The following is a 15482-nucleotide window of genomic DNA, read 5'->3' as shown; positions in this document are numbered from 1 at the left end:
AGAGAGAGAGAGAGAGAGAGAGAGAGAGAGAACAAGAGAGTGGGAGAGAGAGAGAGCAGCGATGTAGATGTATATACACTGGTCGTTTTTGTACCCTCCCTATTGTATACGGGGGCTCCTCTGGCCTTGTTATTCCACGCTGTGTATTTTAAGCTGCCGGCGGTCTCCTCTCCCCCTCACTCCTCCTCTTATCTTTACTATCTGTTCTGTGGGTCAGCTGTACAAACAGTCTGAGCGCCAGCGACAGGACCGGCGTGCCCTACTGTCTGTGACTGGGTTTAGATCCCCACCCCACCATCCACAACCTTTACCACCACCCCCCATGACCACCATAACTATCACCAACACACCACGACTCCCACTAGGTACCTCCGCCTCCACCACAACCACCATCCCCCACCACCACCACCAACACCACCCACCATCATCACCACCATTACAAACACCAACCCCACCCCTTCACACCCCAGCACCACCAAGACTACCATCACCACCACTTCCGCCACCACTTCCACCACTACCACCGCCATGACCATCACAAACACACCCCCACTGCCACCACCACCACCAACACCACCCCTCCACCACCCCCACCACCACCGACAACAATCCTCCACACCCCACCATCCACCAGCATCACTCTCCTCCACCAACTCCACCCCTACACCACCAGCGTAAAGGAAGTTGAAGCATGGCAGACATGACGTAGAGGTGGGAAAACGTGCAACCATATCTCCATCACAGCATCATCAGCTGTCCAGAGCAAACCGTGCAACCCTGAAGCTCTACGTCACGGTGGGATCCTGGGAGTCTGAGTCTCCCTGGCATGAGGCACAGAGCCGTGCACGTGAGCCGTGCACGTGACGGTGATTATCTCAGAGCCGGGAATCAGCAAAGGCACGGTGTCTCACTCGCACAATGAAAAGCACACACACACACACACACACACACACACACACACACACACACACACACACACACACACACACACACACACACACACACACACACACACACACACACACACACAGAGGTTGATAGAGAGACTGTTAACCACAGTGCCGGGGAAATAGAGAGGCCAGCACAGAGAGATTTAATGATGATAGTTAAAGACACAGAGAGAGAGAGACACAGAGAGAGAGAGAGAGAAAGAGAGAGAGAGAGAGAGAGAGAGAGAGAGAGAGAGAGAGAGAGAGAGAGAGAGAGAGAGAGAGAGAGAGAGACAGAGAGAGAGACAGAGACAGAGAAAGACAGAGAGAGAGATACTTTGAGAAAGTTATTGACTGAGAGAGAGAGAGAGAGAGAGAGAGAGAGAGAGAGAGAGAGAGAGAGAGAGAGAGAGAGAGAGAGAGAGAGAGAGAGAGAGAGAGAGAGAGAGAGAGAGAGAGAGAGAGAGAGAAAGACAGAGAGAGAGATACTTTGAGAAAGTTATTGACTGAAGATTGCAGCCATTGAACTATACAGGAATGGTGCTATCATCTACTTACTCCAATCTTAAAGTGCAAGTAGATGATAATGGGAGGAAACACACACAACACAGACCCAAACAACACACACACAACACAAGGGCCATGAGTGTGCCCTTATAAATAACTAAGTATCCCTCAGGATATTCTTAGCCCCTAATGCTAACGCTGCAGACTCTTGTCTATGATTCATCACTTACAGCCGAGAGGTTTTATTTTATAATTGGTGGTTCCGTGACGAATGTACCCATAGCTTGCGTACGCCCGCCACTTCGGCGGACTGAAACACACACCTGGTCCCACACAGGTCACGTGATCAACGAGACTCACGTTGTACACTCTTTCAATTCCTTCTATATTCTGCGGGAAAACATTCATTCATTCGAATTCGCTGTTAGCATACAAAATTACAAACGGATAAATTAATGAAAAGCCTTGAAAACACGCTGATCGTCTATAAGGAAGACGAAGGTTGGATGTGGCAGTACGGATTGTGTTTTGACGTCCTGGCACTTAATGGATGCACTTATTGTATGTTGTAGGCCTACGTCCTTGCACTTAAAAGTAGTACATAGCATCGTGTAGCATCTCATCATAGCTATCTTGTTAGTTTTTGTACATGGGGAATGTACTAACAATTGTTAGTGCTCGGTTGGTTCCGTGAACATCCTTACTGAACCGACCGAGTGATATAGTGTTGTTTCTCTTTATTCTGACAAATTCACTTATTGTAAGTTGCTTTGGATAAGGGTCTGCTAAACACCCTGAATTTATTTGTAAATATAAATGTAATGTGTAGCAAGCAGGGTCGTTGGTTACTTATTTAGGGTAAACCCCTTCAAGCGTGGATTCGGGAAATTTTCTCGAGCGGGAGAGTACGGAAAATTTTGAACAACTTGATCTGAACGACTCGTTCAACTCGTTGAACCAACAGTGGGGACCATCGAGGTGTATCTACATTGGCAACATAGTCGAACGTTTCAGAGATATCAAGATAGCGTATGAGGGCTCTTCAAGTGTGAAGGAATTTCTTTTTGGAAACAGGGCCGTAACACTATCCTCCTCGGACATAGCAGCAGAACAGTTCTCAGAGGTGAGTGGCCCCTGTGGTATGCTACTAGATTAGGGAAACACGAGACATACCAGCAGACTATCGCAGCTACACCATTCACCCTAATTCAATTTGACTATTTACTTTTGCAGGTTGAAATGTTAACTCGACCGGGAGCTATGTGAGTCCTGTGAGAAAAACAATTGCCAAAACAAATTTAAAACTCCCCATAGAAATTTGGCCTTATGTTACTAACAACATTTCTACTGGTATGTGTCCTTGTATTTGATTGACACAAGTGCATTTGGCCTTTTGAGAGACATAAGTTCACAACACAAGGACTCTCTCCCCCTCTTTTGCAGACCTATGAATGAGGCCACAGCTGACAACAATGGAGGGTACCTATTAGCTGGTTGCCATGGTAACGGCTGCAGACTGAGACAGAGTGTGAGAGAGAGAGAGAGAGAGAGAGAGAGAGATAGAGAAAGCGAGCAAGGGAAAGAGAGAGGCAGCGACCGAGAGAGAGAGCGCGCGAGGCTGTTCTGCGCAGTGTGCTTCCCATCACTAGTACTCTACTTTTTTCCCCGGCACACGTTATGCACGGACCCAACCCCTGTTCCCGGATACACACACACACACGCCGCTCTGCTGTCAGCCTCCATCGAGCACCTCAGAGTACCGTTTGTTTTAGTCACGGCTCTATACATTCAGCTGCCGGCTTTGTTCAAAGGAACATTTACATTCACGCCGGCACCCTTCACAAAACACCCGTCAGAAGGGAGTTTTAAACGGGATCTACCCTGCCTTAAGGCGTCCCTAAACAACGCCAGATCCCTGTGGGTTCAGAAGCAACCAGGGGAAGACAGCTCTCTAGCGTTTGTCATCATGCCTTCGAACGCGTCCTCCAAAATCACAGTGTTTTTTTCTCAGACTGCAAAACATCCCTCAACAGTCATCCATAGTCAGACATTCGTCGGAGTTCAAACGCACCAAACTTAGCATGCAGGATACAGCGGCAGGAGCATCATCGCCAAACACACAACCAGGGCACAGCTGCACAACCCCACAGCCCACACCACCAGTCACGTTCCGCGCCACAGAGACACACCTTCCACATCGCCGCTGACAGTACCTTTCTCTTTGACCATGACCATCGGACCCCCGGTGAACCCCGGCTATAGAAACAGCTCCTCCGCGACAGGGAAGACCGGTGTCTGGCCGCTGCTACAATCCCCCCCGCTCAGGGAGGAACCAAAACCAAAAGGGAGCGAGGGAAAGAGAGAGAGAGAGAGAGAATAGAGCTAAGGAAGGGAGAGAGAGAGAGAGAGATGAGTAATTTAAAGAAAGCAAGAGAGGGGAGAGAGAGAGAGAGAGAGAATGGGGTGTAGGATATAAAAGCTCTCTCCTCTGAAAGCCAGCGCGGTAGCGTGCGCTGTCTACTGGCTTTCTGTTTTTTTTCCCAACCATCCCTCCTCCTCCTCCTCCTCCTCCCGCTCTACTCTCCCTCCCCTCTGTGCTCCTCTGCCCCTCCCTCCCCAGCCCCTCTGTTGTGTCAGCCGCCTCCTCATTGCAGTAATCAGGTGCCTGCTGCTGCTGTGTCTGCTGCTGCTGTCTCTACTGTCCCTTCTGCTGCTATCCCCACTGTCCCTTCTGCTGTCTCTACTCTCCCTGCTGCTGCTGTCTCTACTGTCCCTGCTGCTGCTGTGTCTAATGCTACTGTCTCTACTGTCCCTGCTGCTGCTGTGTCTACTGCTGCTGTCTCTACTATCCCTGCAGCTACTGTATCTACTATCCCTGCTGCTGCTGTCGCTACTGTCCCTTCTACTGTCTCTACTGTCCCTGCTGCTGCTGTATCTACTGCTGCTGTCTCTACTGTCCCTGCTGCTGCTGTATCTACTGCTACTGTCTCTACTGTCCCTGCTGCTGCTGTATCTACTGCTGCTGTGTCTACTGCTGCTGTCTCTACTATCCCTGCTGCTGCTGTGTCTAATGCTGCCGTGTCTACTGTCTCTACTGCTGCTGTCTCTAGTGCTGCTTTCTCAACAGTTTCTCCTGCTGTTGCCTCTATTGTCTCTATATCTGCATCTGTACTATGACACATTTTACAGTCTCTACTGATGATGGCTCTATTGCTGTTGTCTCTAGTTCTGCTGTCTCTATTGCTGTTGTCTCTACTTCTGCTGGCTCTCCTGCTTGTTGTATCTATGGTGTCTACTGCCATTCATGTTTATAATTTGTATTACTGCTTCCATCTCTGATCATACAACAAGCAACAAGCAACACGCAAACATACACCGCAATTTACACACGCCCGAAAGACGCACACACGCATACACATTACAGAATCATTAAGATACAAGGCACCTTAACAAATAGACAATTAGGCTGGGTTAGTTGATAAATATACGGGGCTGCCGACCTCACCTTAAACCTCATCAACCACACACACACACACACACACACACACACACACACACACACACACACACACACACACACACACACACACACACACACACACACACACACACAGAGTTGTCACGGCAGCACCAGTATGGTGGGAGGTTCAGACAGGGGTCAGTGATAGGTCATAGGTCATGATCTTCAGCCAGAGCCATCATATTGGTGGATCCTCTGTGAGCCAATTACAGATTGAAGTGGGCGGGGCTCATGACCCCTGACCCTCCTACAGGAGGCAATCATATGCAAAAGGTTTGCATAAGCAGCTCTTACTAGCCACTATAAACAACCTCCCATGAATAACATGAACTATATAACCTCAAAGATATATGGTATTACTTTAAAGGGGTGATATCATGCCAGAAGGTTTGAGTGTGATTTGCCACTACAAGCCGTTTGAAAAAACTGCCCTTCCCTTTGTTTTGGTGACATCACAAGTGGGTGTTTCCACCTGGATGTATGCTGGATAGATCAGTCTACCAGCCTACCCAGTGGACTTTAGCAAACGTTGCTTAGCTATCCATAATACATCTAGGTGGAGACTCCCACTTCTGATGTCACTAAAACACAGGAAAAGGCAGAATTTCAAACGGCTTGTAATGGCTAATCATCCTCACACAGGTGTCATAATATCCCCCCTTCAATGTACATCAAGTACTTGTACTGCTAGAACTGGTCTAGTGAAAGGACAACTTATATTGCATAACGGTCAAAGCAAAAAAGAATGATGTGGCCAATGTATCATACTATATGTTGGCAATCCCATATTCCATAATATGGGATATGACAAGGCCTTTCAGATTATACCAATCCAGCACCATTCCACACCAGAAGCAGGTATGACCAGGGCTCCATCGCCACTCTCTGTGCTGTGAGGTGGACTTCCTGTGTCTTACCGAGCGGGCTGTGATAGTGATGCATCAGCAACGCTTCCAGAACTGCTGAATCAGGGATACCATTATGCATTCTGAGCGCATCCGGGCTATCAGTGTAAAACTCTGCCCCTTGGTGGACAAACCCAGACTGTACACCCACTTTTCTATCACTTCCAATATCCATATTACCGTATTATTTAGTATAAATACCGAATAAATAGTATGGAAAATGCAGTATGCAAAAAATAACAGGATGTATGTATGCATTTCACACTATGCAATCCAGCATGGTTTTGGCTATCCTGCCTCACAACCGCAGAAGATACGTCAATCGACCCGTGGAATCGATGGGTCACACCACAGGTGTGCTGATCAGTGAAATCACCGGTCTATGAATTCTGTGTTCAACCGTACGTACTTTGTAAGGGGAGCTGCAGTACGTAGCCTACTACAAAAAAAAATTAACAAAAAAACGAAAAATAGTTTGCAACCATTTCAATGGTGCTCAAGGCTGTTTATTTCCAAGGATTGCATATTAAAATAGTGCCTTCTTAAACTAACCCATTTTCTCTTTCAATGCTTTTTTTTTTTTTTCTGTTAAGCGTATTCCGCTGCTAAGAAAAGAGCTACATCAATTAAATGTGCAATGCATGATTATTATTATTATTATTCTCAAAGCATCTAAAAGACGGGGGTGGTATGAGGCATACCGAATGTAGCGGAGAGAGATCTCATGTTGCTTCATTATCTCGCTTACCCTGTAATTACAGATCTAGACCTGGCTGTTCAGCTTCCCCTGCTCTGCTAAACGAGCCGCAAAGTCCATTAACCACGGATGGAGGGTCGGTATTTCGTTCACCTTTATAAAGCCCTCCGCTTGGCCACGTCTCAGCAGCCCGCGAAGTGTGACGAGTTTTTGTAATGCACGAAATAATTGTAATCACTGAACGCAGAATGACATTAAAATAACGCTATGCGTTAAATGCACTACGATGTCAGATATGGACCATTTCCTTGGTTAAGCCACGCTGATGCAGCTGATCTTAATAGATCAAAACACGTACGTGTGTGCGTGTGTGCGTGCGTGCGTGTGCGCGTGCGTGTAGTGTCGGTGGGATTAAAATGGCATAAGAGGATAGGCTGTAGGATATTAAACACCAAGGAGCAAGTACACACACACACACACGCACAAACATATAAACACACACACATACACACACACACACACATACATAAAACAATACGCTATTGCAAATAATCAGCAAGTCTGCGTCGCTAGACACATTAACTATTTAAACCTTTTGAAAACCTTTGTTATCACTATTTCCTCTTCCTGTATTAATATTTTGTTTTGTCTGCTATTTGTTAATAGTCCTTGGGACCCTTTAAATCAAAGTAATTAATATAATAATTATCATAAATCGATTTCAGAATAGAGGAAAGCAACGACTCAATGAGGGATTGTGTTTGTGTGTGGCCACAAAGCCGCACAAACACACCCAAACACTCTTCCATATCAAAAATGCATTTGAAGAAATGGCCAAATTATCCTTTGTGTGCGTTTGGGCAGCTCTTCCAATGTCATTCATAAAACCAAATCCAAAAAAAAATCTGTGTTTCACATTAGCTTACTTGTGAATAATGCTCACATTTGCAGACTTCAAACAGTGTACAGGCAGGGGTTTCCATGATGGACAGAAGTGATCGTTCGCTGGAGGAAATGCAATAGCTTGACCAGGATCTTAATCGATTCACAGACCACCTGTGACCTTTAACCTTTAGCTTGAACCCTCACTGACCGCAACAACCTCTGGGTTGACCTCTCTGGGCTCCAACGGTGAACTCATTGGCGTGTCTCGTGTTCTGCTGTTGGACGCAGAGGTTCCAGAAGCATGATTTCATTGCAGTGACCACTCTGTAATCTGGGTGTAAGCCCCCGTGTTGGAACGCTTAGCCCAAACCCGGCCGGCCCCCTGAACACGGTTCTCCTCACATCACGTTGAAGGCTACTGATTCATCTCCATAATGTCCTACTTGCTCCCAGAAATCGTATTTCTTATTTTCTTCTGTGGTTGCCTTGTGTACTCTGTGTGTTTACATAACATGATGCATAATGCTATCTTTTTTTTTTAAACAAGGTCATATGGGATGAGCCAAAAGAGGTGCAATTAATAACACCGGCTCCCTCGGGCAACACCACATCCACTCGCTCTCAGCCTCCTACTGACTAACAGCTATACAGCATACGGCACATAATGGGCTTATTGTGTACTTGGTGAAGTGAATAAGGTGATAATATAAATAATGAACAATAAAGATAAATACCAAGTGGCCATTATATTATAGTGGTGGTTCTACTTGTTTATAATGGATTTTCTACAGCGAAGAGCTGTGGCAAAGACCATCCAAACTCAATTATTATTATCAGATATATGGATAGATAAATAGATCATATATAATTGGATAGATAAATGAATAATAGATGGATAGATAGATTAATAATAGATAGATAGCTAGATAATTGATAGATAGACAGATGGACAGACTTGAAGTGAGAGAATCTGAGAAATATAGAGACTGACGGAGAGAAATGTACTGTACAGAGAGAGCAACAGAGACAGAGACACAGAGAGATGGAGACAGAGAGAGAGGAGGCGAATCAGACAGGGACAGACAGGCACAGAGAAAGAGTGAGCGTGAGAGCGAGCGAGCGCTACCTGAAGCCACCTCGTTGAGCCTCTCGCTCAGGTAGTAGTCCTGGGGGTTGAGGTAGGGGATCTGGTCCATGTACTGCTTGGGGATGAGGTACAGCACCTCGGCCACGTGGCCGTCCTCGATGATGGACATGCGCTTCACCGAGCTCTTGCGCTTGACGCGCACGCGGTCCACGCCGCGGCTGCGGCTGGAGCTGCACAGCTTGCCCAGGCTGTTGAGGCTGGGCCGGTTGGGCCGGATGGGCATGGCGCCTCTCCGCTCGGACCTCCACCACGCAGAAGAAGGGCGAGGCACGACAGGCGGATGGCCGGTGACGCCCCCCCCCCCCCCCCCCCCCCCCCCGGGTCAGCCCCCGGTCGCTAACTCCCCGCGACGGATCCTCTTATCCAGGATGGGCGCCGGCCACAAGGACGGGACATCCGAGTCCTCCCGGAGCTCAGATGAACGGAATTCACCTCAAATCCAAAGTGGGGAACGTAAACAAACTAAAAAGGCGAGTTTGACTCAGGTGAATTATCAGGGCTGGCTTCTGAATGGATCCACCTTCCTTGAGTCCGTGGTCCCGCCTCCAGCGAGCTTCAGAGAGCCTTCAGCAGATGTTCCTGCGTCTCCTGGGGCCCGGGGCCCGGGGCGTGGGAGAGAGGACAGTTATATCGGGCATGAGACGTCCCGACGGTCTCAGCACGCAGGGAGAGCGATGGACGGACGGACGGGGGGGATGAAGCGCTCCCTTCAGAGTGTCTTCAGCGCGGCCCAGCCTGGTGCCTTAAGGGGATTTAGGGCTGATGACGTTGAGCCTGTGATTATCCACTGGGTGGGGTTAGGTGGGGTTAGGTGGAGGGCTGGTGGCTTGGCTCAATGCGCTGCCCAGGGTGGGTTGTGCGTCCCCCCCCTCCCTTACCTGATTGAAAGCACTGATTGGAAGCAGTGCAATGGTACAGAAAACCACCACAAAGGAAACAAAGAGCAAATGTGTGACGCAGACATACCCCTGTCTCTCAGATATTGCGATTATTTTTCACTATTTGTGTTTTGTCACGTGTTTATAGCGTATGGTTTATTTTACAATATTGTGATTATCCCAGGGGGCTAACACATAAAAAAACCTCAAATCTGTTCCAATAATTCATGAATTAACCTTAGACACTGTAGTTCATTACATGTGACATGACCTTATACATGTAGTTAATTCGCTGTGATTTAACCTAATACACTGTAGTTTATTACTTGTGATTTAACCTAATACACTGTAGTTCACAACCTGTGATTTAACCTAATACACTGTAGTTCACTACCTGTGATTTAACCTAATACACTGTAGTTCATTACCTCAAGAAAGAAGTTAAGAATTTTAAGTTTAGAGGGGGGGGGGGGTCTCCGTTTCAGTTCCATGGCACAACCATTGTTGTGAACAGTATTACTGATGAATTATTTAACTTTATTTTTTATACATGATGGAAGTAGGTTTTCTTTCCCTAAGAGAGTTTTATACTTTGTTAATGCGTAATTATGAAATAATATTTATATATTCTTTTTTTTTTGGACATTGGTAGTCAAGGCGGGGCCCTATTGTTGTAAAGGCGACTGCCTTAACCATACAGTGCTGGGGGCAACACTGGACACACACATACACTCACACACACACACACACACACACACACACACACACACACACACACACACACACACACACACACACATACATACAAGCACACGTGTATTTACTTCTAAGGTGTAGCTGGATCTGTGCAAGGTAAATACCAGAAGGATATTCTGCAAGACTCCCTATCCATCAGCAGAAGATTTTTGGCTTCAGTATCGGAAAAAACATCGGTTGTGACGCACTCATTTTCCAGTGGGCAACGCAAGCGGATTAGGGGGGATGATAACTTTGTTAGGAGCCATGTTCTGGGCTTGTAATCTTGAAACCATCAAATGTTGGAAAATATTAGCAGAAAGGCTTTAGCGAGCCAAAATGATATCATCACCGTGGCCTGTAGTTTGATCACTCCTGTTTGGAATAGAATACGGGGAGTATATACATCTCCACCTTGCCTGGAAGTGGGAGGCTAATTAATGGCTGTGCCAGGTGGGAGGAGTTTTATAAGGAAATCATCTCATTGGGAAACAAGGATATTATTTTCAAGATATGCATCACAATATCTGCTTACGAGTGGCCAAATTAGGAGTATCACATTTAATAGTGCACGATGGAACATTGTGTTGCATTGAGTGCAAGTATGTGCCTTAAGGACAAAATAATCGAATGGCAGCCTAATTTAACCCAGGTATCTTTCTGCTGGGTTAAATTTCCCTAAAGATGTTTTCTGTGAAAAATTATTAATATTTAACCACACAATAATTAAGGTTAATACCAGACACAACCTCCATTTTGACTTAATGGCACTAAATAATTCACAAAAATACTGCTGACCTAAAAATCCACCCATGCTGTGCATCCACCAGTCAGACAGCCAACGTCCTCGGTCTCCCTATGACCAGAGACATGCAAACCCGGGGGGAGATACGATCGCCAGCACAGCAATGACAAAGCAGAAACAACCCCTACAAAGGGGAGTTGTAGGTTGTAGGGCTTGGCCACTTCTTTTCACAGAACCATCTCATCCACAGTAGCTGCACCGACCCTAGCTCCAGATAGAAACGGAGCACATACCACTATACTACGACTAGTACCGCCAAAAGTAGAGCATTCTCTCGGTCGTTATCTAATGTAGCCACACAACAACACACCGCAAGGCTTCCTAATCCCCATATCAGTGCAAAACACAAAGTAACGGTTTCCATTACCAGAAAGTGAAAAGAGATGAAGAAGGGTGTAGAGGACACGCAGCGAAGTCTAATGACGTCCATAAATCCCCCCCCCCCCCCCCCCCCCACCAGACACACACACACACACACACACACACACACACACACACACACACACACACACACACACACACACACACACACACACACACACACACACACACACACACACACACACACACACACACACACAAACGCTTGTCCTCAGAGATGGGGGGACAAAGAGGACATCGCTGTACTGCAGCAGCAGATCCCAGATTCCCCCCCCCTTACAGCTCTCTCTTCATGGCACACTTATTACAAGGAGTGATGCGCTGGCCAGCGCATCACTCCTTGTAAAAGTGTGCCATGAAGAGAGAGCACGCACACTCCGGCACGACACGCGTGTAGCCCCGCTGTGCTAGCCGACGCACGCACACACACACACACGCACACACACAGACACACAGAGTCAGAGCCAGCTCATTATCGGACTAATCCACACACAAGCACATACAAAATAGCTCCGTTTGTTTATTGGACTTGAGGCGTTGCCTTACCGTCCAGTCCGAAGCAGGAGGTGATATGTTGGGCGTAGTTGCAGAGCCCGGAGTAGCCCGGCTGCTGGCTCACTGCGTGTCTCTCCTCCATCTCTTCACACACTCACTCTCACTCAGACGCACACATATAGACACACACACACACACACACACCCACGAAGAGCGACCCATCCGGTTGCACTTGCTTCCTCCCCTCCCCGCATCTATTATTCAGGATTTGGCCCCGACCGACCGACACACACACACACACACACACACACACACACACACACACACACACACAGACGAGCACGAGTATGCGTGCACGCACCCAGGAAAACAGCACAGGAAATCAAGGCATATGCGTGGGCACGTGGAGAAGTGCTCATAAATAGACACACGCGCATGCCCACACACACACACACACACACACACACACACACACACACAGGGTCAGGGAGAAGTGCTGAGCCAGCAGGTGGTGCTGCTGAACGTGGGCTGTCCTCTCTGGTGGTCAGAGGAGAGGGGCAGGCATCAAGTCGGGTTGGCTGTTGACACAGAGGGGAGCAGCGGCGGGGCACCTCATTGGCTGCTTGAAAACATATGCTAATGAGGAGGCTAATTTATTCAATGACTTTTCCCAATGCAACGATTTTCCCCAATGTCTGCAGCCTATTTGCGGGGCATCCTGAAGCAAAAAGCCAAACCTCTATTTTGTTTATCGTTCAATTCAGTGTAGGTCACTTTGGATTAAAGTGGCTAAATGACCAAAATAATTGTGTACACGTCAGGGATGGATAAAGGCAGAGGCCGGTAAAGTCAGTCTCACACTTAAAGGTAAACTTACACAGATGAATTTCTCCACAAACAATCAACCTATAACTAAAAGAGGTCATCTCAGACCGCAGCAACCGGCACACATGCAAGAGACCAGCCACAGAATGTGAAACGTTCTTCTGCTCTTCGACCAAGTTCCACCATTCCACCGAATGGAGCACAGTTCAACGGATGGAGAAGAGAAATGGAATAAACAAGAAATTCACCCGTCGTATGAAGTGCCAAACACAACATCATCCAAGCACTGGCAGGGGGAATGAGCGACCACAAAATATAGGAGGCAAGTACTGGAGATTAGACCACACGTTATAAGGAGCACGGCGTCTGAGCAGTTTCTCGGCAGTGGAGTATGATGTGTGCCTGCCTACAGCCCCGAAATGAACTGGGAATTCTTGCATTTGAATCCACAGACTTGGAGGCAGTTTCAAGAGGTCTGTGTGTGTGTGATCAGACGACCAAAGCAGACCGTGAGTGGCCAGAGAACAATAAGTCAAACAGACACTGATAGAGGAGCGGTTTCATCTTAACCTCAATGTGAAACAAACCTTGAATTAAACCTTTCAAAGGAACACAGAGAGAGAGGCAGCTAGGAAGGCACTACACAGCGTTTGGCTTTAAGGGTCTCTACAGGAGGGTGTTGCTGATGGTGAAGAGCCCTTGGTGGGGTAGGGGTTGGCAGGGGGAGGGGGTTGGATTCCAATATTGAGAGTGCTGTAATGGGCGGGGCCTCAGATGATTGATGGACGCCGGCAGAGCACAGGAACGTAATTCAAGCTTTTCTTTGTTAAATTCTTTTTTTTTTTTTACTAGCATGCGTGCTCCTATCCAGAAGGGAGTTTTTCCAGTCACTCAGCAAACTGTTCCACTTGGGGAGCGTCGGAGGCGGCAAAACCCCTTTTCCTGGAAGCCTTTCAAGCTAGGCTTCCAGAGCAAACTCTCTTCTGGGAAGGAATGCTTTATGTGTTAATCAAAGGCCAACACTCGATCAGTACAGGGAGTTACAATGCTCCAAACGCATTCATTAAAAAGTGATTTGGTCCTAGGCCAATGGGGGGAATGCTATTCATCGTTAATTGTTGCATGACTCGCTATTATCTGTGGCCACCTGAACGATCTCTACTCATCCACGAGGTTCATGCTTTAGGTTTCCCACCAGAGGGTTTAAACTTTATAACACATATCTTAACCTCTCTAAATATGGGCCTACAAAGCCGCCTGTAGACTCTAATCATGATAAAAGGCTGTAGAAAAATAAAGGTTTGTGTCATTCGATCAAGCCAGGGCATGGAACAATTCAATTGAAAGAAGGAAAAATAAGAAGAATCGCACAGAAGAAGAGTGACCCATCCGTCATCTCACCGTGATGCAACACCGTAGGAGCAAATGGACGAGGGAATGGATCGGTCTCCATCGACGGAGGTACCGCCGGGAGAAGTACAGTCACTTCCTTGTGAAATATGATTGACTTTTAGCCAGAGGGGCCTGCGCCTGGGCCTGGAGCAGCAGGGGAACCCCAGGGGGGCTGTCAGAGGGGGGGGGGGGCGGCTGGAGCAGCATCGATCGCCAGCGGCCCGGAATGCAGGGCCAGTAATGGGTAGTTCCAAGGCACTCTGCCACCCTCAGCCATTTCAAGGGCTGGAAATGAATTGAGACACGTTCACTGGCTAGTTTAGATGGACTGTACCTTAAACAAGGTGTCCCCCAAAAACAACATAATTGGAAAATGGTGAATCATCACACTGTGGCCAAGGTAGGAATGGCACTTCTTGTTGTTTGTAAACCTAACAATTAAAAAGGGGAGAGAAATGTTCTATAATTGGATTATTACATCATATTCCTTATCTAAACTTTTAAAGAAAGCAGGGGAACATTCCCTAGTACCGTACCAGACTCCCACCTCATCACCATGGAGAAGGTGACGATAAAGAAGATGAGTCAACGGTGAATCAACTCAAGTCTCAACACAAACACCTTCTACTCCCAAAAGTAGGCAGACACCAAATCTTGCGTGTTTCGATCGCTGAGGAAGTGATGTGCAAAATGTAAGTTTGATCTGTTACAAATGAACGCATAATATTTTGCAAATCCTTCTCAAAACGAATAAACATCTTAAATCCATGCGTCTCATAATTTAATAGCTTTGGATGACGCGTCTCCATAAACGCGGTCCACAAATGAAGTTACAGGCTGTGCAGCGGACTGCTCTGCTTGGGGAGGCAGTGCATGGAGCAGCGTAACCCAGTTATGATCACAGTGGCAGCACCGCTGCAGGATAACTCCCAGAAGACGACGCAAATAGACCATCTCCCGCTCCATCGCATCCCGCAGCGACCTCCCAAGAAGAGATCTCATCTCCTCGCCCATCGACATGAAGCTTTGTTGTTCTGCGACAAAAGACACTCACCTCTAGCAGACATGCCCGGTAGGTAGCGGTCTACTGTCTTTATGCATCGAGGATTGTCTTGTTGGGGGTGTCCTGCAGGGTAGAAGCACCGCTGATGGTCGCACTGGTCGGATGTGATCTAGGGGTGGATGTTGGGCTTTCATAAATGGGATTGTGCGATTGGGAGACAGAGAAGGTTTGGTTGTCTGGGAGTATATACCGCGGTTAGCAGGGCAGGGCGTGTCCTGGAGACACCAGGGTTATTCCCCTACAAGTTTCAACCATAGGGTTTTACCTTAGCGTGTGTCAGGCTCGATGCCGAGTTTTTTTTTTTTTTACACCTCTGCA

The sequence above is a fragment of the Gadus chalcogrammus genome, chromosome 15 (genome assembly GCF_026213295.1).
Source record: "Gadus chalcogrammus isolate NIFS_2021 chromosome 15, NIFS_Gcha_1.0, whole genome shotgun sequence".
Lineage (NCBI taxonomy): Eukaryota > Metazoa > Chordata > Actinopteri > Gadiformes > Gadidae > Gadus > Gadus chalcogrammus.
Note: the sequence above shows the minus strand (reverse complement) of the source record.